The sequence below is a fragment of the Poecilia reticulata genome, linkage group LG15 (assembly GCF_000633615.1).
Source record: "Poecilia reticulata strain Guanapo linkage group LG15, Guppy_female_1.0+MT, whole genome shotgun sequence".
In the NCBI taxonomy this organism is placed as follows: Eukaryota; Metazoa; Chordata; class Actinopteri; order Cyprinodontiformes; family Poeciliidae; genus Poecilia; species Poecilia reticulata.
In genome coordinates this window covers 20,910,282-20,917,091 of record NC_024345.1, presented here as the reverse complement: position 1 = coordinate 20,917,091, position 6,810 = coordinate 20,910,282, and the positions used below count along the sequence as shown (strand labels likewise).

General features: G+C 41.6%; 1 long non-coding RNA gene across 1 annotated transcript; it reads right to left on the bottom strand.

The window, feature by feature from the left end:
- Positions 1 to 160: 160 nt before the first annotated feature.
- Positions 161 to 468, bottom strand: LOC108166945 (uncharacterized). The gene is made up of 2 exons (XR_001777338.1): positions 373 to 468; positions 161 to 317 (listed from the first exon to the last, which is right to left on the bottom strand). It is a non-coding gene; the product is annotated as an uncharacterized LOC108166945 (long non-coding RNA).
- Between the last annotated feature and the right edge of the window lie 6,342 nt (positions 469 to 6,810).

The window sequence follows — 6,810 nt, the reverse complement described above, 5'->3', positions numbered from 1 at the left end:
CGGTCTTGTACAATCCTTTCTCCGGTGAAGTTCGGACGCGGGTCTCCTGACCCGGAAGGCTCCGAAGGTGATGTTACTTTCTTTTCTCCGGTGAGATTCGGACGTGGGTCTCCTGACCCGGAACACTCCGAAGGGGATTTCGCCGGAGAAGGATCCACGACAGGGAGAAGACGAGCACACGAGGGGTGGCGTCAAAACCGGCAACACCGGTAGCGTCGGGGGAAGACACAGGAGGCAGGTGATCCACAACRGGGAGACAGACTCACACAGACTCGGGGTAACTGGTCTCGGGGAACAACGGGAAGACAGCTGGATATCTGACGAGGGAAACAACGAAGATCGCAGAGGGCCTTTCTCTGGAGCATTTAGTACCGAGGTGAGCAAACACTCAGGCGATGAGACGGAGTGGCGCTGCTGCTTATATCCAGGGCAGGAGCCTTCTCAACGAGCTGCAGGTGTGTGCCCGGGTTGAACYCTGCCGCTTCCCAGGGGTGGYACAWAGGTGACCTCTGGTGGATGTCCAAGGAATAGCGGCTCGGAGACCAGTAAATAATAACTAAAGGAAATGAACTAAGGCACAAACAAGGGGAACAAACACAGGCCCTGACACTGATGTTTAAAAAAACCAGTTTATAACGGACGTTTAAAGCAGCATGTGAAAGCTGTAAGTCCACAATCAGGTGAAACTGTAATTGGTCAATTCTCTGAAGGCCAGAGCTCAGGTTTCTGTAAGAGCTTTTTTATTTCCAACAGATCTGCAGAAGCATCAGCATTAAAGAAAACAGGAAGTGTTTTGGTTCAAACCAGAGAAAATAAAGCATCTGACCAATGAAGAGGTAATACAGAATCATGTATTTATAATGACTGGATTTCCATTTAAAGGATTATATTGGTAAAAATGAAAATCATCATCATTCTGAATCCCTGACCTGACATTATTCTGTACTTTCATGATGTTCCTGGTATCGGAGGTGAGCCTGTCGTCTGTGGTTGTTCTGCAGGATTCTGTGTTAAACCAGATGCTCATGAATAAAAGTCCATCTGGAAGCAACAAGCTGGAGGACAATGCATCATGATGAAGATGGCTGTGGATTTCACTCATCAGCTCAACGAGATCATCAGCAGATGGAAGGAGGGAAACGTTCAGACCTGCTGCACCGCCAGCGTTTCTCTTTTGATTTTCACCCAGGAAGCATTTCGGCTAAACCGTGAGTGAAACAGGCATTGGGACTGACTAGTATATGTTCCATTGGGGAAGGTAACTTTAGCGTTAAATACACCTTTCTCAACAGGTGATGGCGCACTTTCTCCGTCTACAATCAGACATTTAAGTGACCTGAAACCATCCCTCCCTCCAGACCCGGACCCCCACCCGGCCCGGCCCGGGGGGCAGCCGCCCCCCACAGCTCCGCGCCGCACGCCGTCTTATGCTCCAGGAAATTTTCTCGACTTTTACTTAATGTTACAGACAGTCTGTGCTGGGCGGTGAGTTAATATGTATTACAAGTACGGTGGCCCAGAAGTGTAAACCACAGCAACAAACCTCTAAGCACATCTTATTCTGGTATTTTCTCTCTTTGTTCAGATAAGCAGACAGTCACAGTGTCACGTTTTACCCAAACTGTGGGAAACAACCAAGCGGAGCTTCATAACGCGTCCAGATCAAAATATAAGCAGTAGCTACGCTCTTCTTCTTCTTCTTCTCTCTAAACAACTTCCAGCTGCATACCGCCACCTACTGTTCATGAGTGTGTAGCAGTTTTAACTCACACCCAATAAATCTTTTGCTTATTTTGTATGACGAAGCTCAATAAGTAAAGCTTTCAGTAACTATGTTTTTGAAAAATGCATTAAAACCAGAATAACTTCCAGTTCTTAAGCCAAAGTGGAATCGTCCAACCAGTTTCCCGCTGGGACTGTTATAGTTTTTTATTTGAAGTTTTACTTACTAAATGTTTTCCTCAGGTTTGCAGAAAACTCTTTTGAAATTTTGAAGTTTTTTTCTCTCATCTTGTTCTCAGAGTCAACATTCAAACACATTTACTTGTTGTTTTGTCATCATTAAAAATCCACACCTTCCTGATCTGACTTGTTCCTTTTTTGTGTGACTGTCACATATAAATGTGAATATTTCCTAACTGATCTGAATTAGTTCTGAGCTTTTAGCTGCTGTGAGGGAAACATTTTGAGAGCTCCACGTTCATCAGCAGCAGATCAAACTCCAAGATGAGCTGAAGGAGCTGCAGAGAATCAGACGAGCTGCTGACACACGGCGAACTTCATCAGCTCTTCACGTTCACAGAAACGAGCCGCCGATGATGAATGGATCAGAGCGTCTGACCGCTGAGCTGCTGCTTCAGAGGAAACGTTTTCCTGACCAGACAGGATCTGCTCTGTGTTCTCCAGAGGAGACGGAGTCATCAATCTGGGCTGGAGGCTCAGCATCACAAACACACAGGATTCAGCCGCTCTGCATTAAACGGCAGAGAATATGAGTCTCTTCCTTTTTATTATTAGTTTTCATAAATGTTTCCACTCAGATCACTTTAATCTGTGGCTTCCTGTATAAACCAGAGGATTATACAGCAGATATTTGCTGAGTGAGGAAAAAATGGATCTGAGAAGGAAATGCATGTAGTTGAAGGTTGTCATAAACGGCTCCATGGAGATGAATCAGTTCTGGAAACTGAAACTCAGGTACAGATTAAATAATTCAGACAGGATTCAGTACAAAATATGAAAACATGAAGCTGCTTTCTATTAGATGGATGAATAAAGCAGATTAAAAAGTGAATATTTACAGAAACTCTGAGAAATATGCGCCACAAAAAACCATAATTAGTCGCCTAAAACTATGCAGGATTTCCGTCATTTTACAGGAATCTCCAGGTTCGACTCGTCACACATTCCTCCTCCGTTTGGGTCTGAATGTGGAGATAAACGGAACAGAACTGCATAGTTATTCAAATCATATTTATTAATCCAAGTAGCCACAGACAGACAGCAGCAGAGGAAGTTCCTTTATGTAAATTATTTTGTTTTAATGTTTTTGAGAAATGTAAAAAAGGATCTTCTCTTAGTGAAAATCATCTTGAATGAACGACCCATCAGCAGAACCAGACGGGATTAAATGGGATTAAAGTTTTACTGGAATGAAAAACTGAATATTTACTGAATGCAACAAACTTTTACTGCCACAGAAAAAAGATCAGGATCATCGAGCTGCTGGGCGACAAGATGAGAACGATGCAATTCCCAAGCATCAGGAGAGCACACACACACACACACACACACACACACACACACACACACACACACACACACACACACACACACACACACACACACTTATCTAGTGCCAAATCTTTACAAATGTCTCTGTCCACGTCACAAAAAAAAGAAAACTATTTTTAATTTTTTTATCTTGACCTGTTCCTTTATATTTTAAATATCTTCCTTAAACAACATTTCTGCTGAATTGCTCCAAACCTTTAAAGCTGGAATCCATCTAATCAGAGGTCCTGGTTGAGCAGAACCAGCTGATGGTTTTCAGCCTGATCCGTCTCAGGCGCCTCTCCACATGGCAGCTGATGGTGCTCCATCATCTCTGCCTCTCTCTGTGCAGGACGTCTTCCTGCTACACCTGCTCTGTTCAGGCTTCATGGCAGAAGATTCAGCTGCCGAAACCAGGAAACATGAAACGGCTTCAGGATCCCGGCTCAGCTGCTGTTTCACTCCACTCCTTTTTGTTTAATTCAGGAAACAAAGTCTCTCCTGAGGATTTTATTTTGGGGACGTTTTAGATAAAAAGACATGATGAACATAGCTCTCATTTTTTATTATACACTGCTCAAAAAAATAAAGGGAACACTTAAACAACACAATATAACTCCAAGTAAATCAAACTGTCCACTTAGGAAGCAACACTGATTGACCCGACGAGGGTCCCTGTTGTCAGTCAGCTTTGCTTCCTAAGTGGACAGTTTGATTTCACAGAAGTTTGATTTACTTGGAGTTATATTGTGTTGTTTAAGTGTTCCCTTTATTTTTTTGAGCAGTGTATTTCCTCACAGATGTTTCTACAGGTGACATCTTGGATCTGAGCTGTTCTACATGTCAGAACATCATCAGCTTTCAGTCAGTCTGTAAAAGCACTTATAACATAATACAGCAAAGTATGGATATTAGAAAATATAATTTGTACTTTTGAGGATTTTCAAAAGTACTTTAACCTCAGTAAACTTTTGACCGAGCAACTTTTATTTATTTGAGTAAAATTAGACAATGAATATGATACTTTTACTCAATAACTAGAGATGAGCTACGTTTCAACAGATATGTTAAAACATATTTTTGATTAAATTTGCCTCGGCTCAGAGCCTGATTCTCCTCCCAGTGGCTCCAATCAGAGTCTATTGATGTGAAATGCAACACATTAACTCTAACGCAATAAGAGAAGGAGCTGCTGGGTGCAGATGGCTGATCAAGGGAAGAGCAGATTGATGAGAGAGCAGTGAGGAAAGATGATGACTGGTTCTGGTTCTGCTGCAGGAAACGAGTTCATCTTCATCTGCATGTTCATCAGAAACCTGGTAATGAGGTCATCCTGGAAAATCTACTTCCTGGTTGTTGAGACGTGAAGATGACATCATGAGGAAAAATGAGGCTGATCATCAATAACACAGAGTATTGATCCACAGAAGACTCGCTGAATATTACAGTGATTACAGATATTAATAACGGATAATATTCTTCAATGTGAAATTATTCAGTCACAAAAAGGTGAAATCTGTTCAGCCTGTATGTTTTATGTCATCATATTTGCTAATCAGATTATGTTTTATCACTTTGAGCTTTTCTCACAGCAGTTTTTCCTGGAAAAGACAGAAAAGCCCCAAAGGATAAAAATGGTTCTGATCATATTTTTGCTCCTTATCAATCAACATCAACCTCCCACCACCACAGACATCTACACCTCCAGATGCAGGAAAAAGGCCTCCTGCATCATGAAGGACCCCACTCACCCAGCACACTCACTTTTTGTCCCGCTGCCCTCAGGCAGGAGGCTGCRGAGCATCAAATGCAGGACAACCAGACTGAGAAACAGCTTCATACCTGAAGCTGTGAGACTCTCAAACTCCTCTCAGTCTCTCTCACTGCACTGTCCCTAACAATAACTTGGTCACTTCAACCCCTGATCCCCCCAATGACACTGTATTTGCACTTTACACTCGGACACTTAAAATGTTGCACTGCTAAATTTATCTTCCCATGCTGCTGCATTATTCAGACTTCATCCATTTTGTACATTCCTATTAATATACATTTCATTTTTCTACTTCTTGTTTTTATATATTTGTAAATATTTTTCCTATTTATAACAATTTGATCTTGTAGCTAGTTTTTATATTTTATACTTTATATTTGGATGTAACTGGGACCGTGACTCTCAATTTCGTTCCACCTCATGTAACACGTGATGTGAATGACAATAAAGTCTCTTGAATCTTGAATCTTGAATCCTTACAGTGACACATGTCTGAGTTTTAATCTCTGATTTCCAGCTGGTTTTACTACCTGAGCTTTAAAAACCGTGGAGCTGGAAAACCTTTAGCATGTTTCCTCCCCTGGATGCTCTGAACCACCAATAAAAGTGTTTATCTGCAGAGATGCATGAAGCTCTGGAGGAAGAGCCAAAACGTTCTGGCTTTTTTTCTGAGACTCAAACTTCCTGATGCTCAAAACCTTCTGGAGAAAAAGTCCTGATTCCTGAGACACTACAGGGATGTAATGTCTGTTTTATCATGTTTCATGTCATGTTCCTCATTACATCAGGAGACCGCAATGAAATAATGAAACAACTGATTATTGACGAATCATTGCTGATGTTGAAGCTGCAGGAGTTTCTGAATGCTGTTACATTTTTCTCTGTTTTCCTCACAGCAGCAACAAAACAAAGTTTGTGAATCTGTTGAATGAATGATGAAAAACAGTCTTAATGAATAAATTGTGATTCTAACATGTCAGATTTGAGCCTACTGGGAGTTTTTTAAAGAAAGTGTTGCAATCAAACCAAATCCGTCACTTTGGAATGTTTTTAAAGGACAGACAGTCTTCTGGGAATTTATGCAAAGTTTGAAGACTGAAAACAAAAAGACAGAAACAAACACAAACTTAAAGCAGCATCCATCAATTTAAAATTATGTAGATTGTATAAAAAACATTGTCAAAATCTTCATCATGTGTTTCTGCCTAGAGACTGATTGGCAAGGATTTTCCTAATCTGCTCACTTGGAGAGCGACAAAGGGATACAAAACCCATTTCAGTTTCAATTTCATCCAGATCAACTCGGGTCACATGCTCTGCTTTCCTCACAGATAAGAAATGGAAAGGATTTACACGTGTTATTGTACACCTCTTTAATATCCAGCTGGAAGGACAAAGTCCAAGAAGCTTGCATTTCATTTCCTAATGCGAAGATCAGGAAGGTCAATGGCAAGAAAGATCCAATTTGAAAAGGTGGATAGTTGAATAGGAAGCTCATTTACTGGGAGAAACTTTAAATCAAAAGCAGACGAAGCTATGAATGAATCCAGGAAGGAAAAACTCGTCTTGACTCTGTTCTGCTGTTAGCTCAATTAAAAACGCTGACAGACACGAGAGAAATCTGAGAGCGGAGCGTCATGCGCTGAAGAGACGGTGGATTCATCAGAGCCGACCCAGATGGCACCAGACCTGGCCTCTGCAGAGACTCAAACATTCCCAGGAGAAAAGGTGAATCATCCGACTCTCAACGAGGTAAATAAACC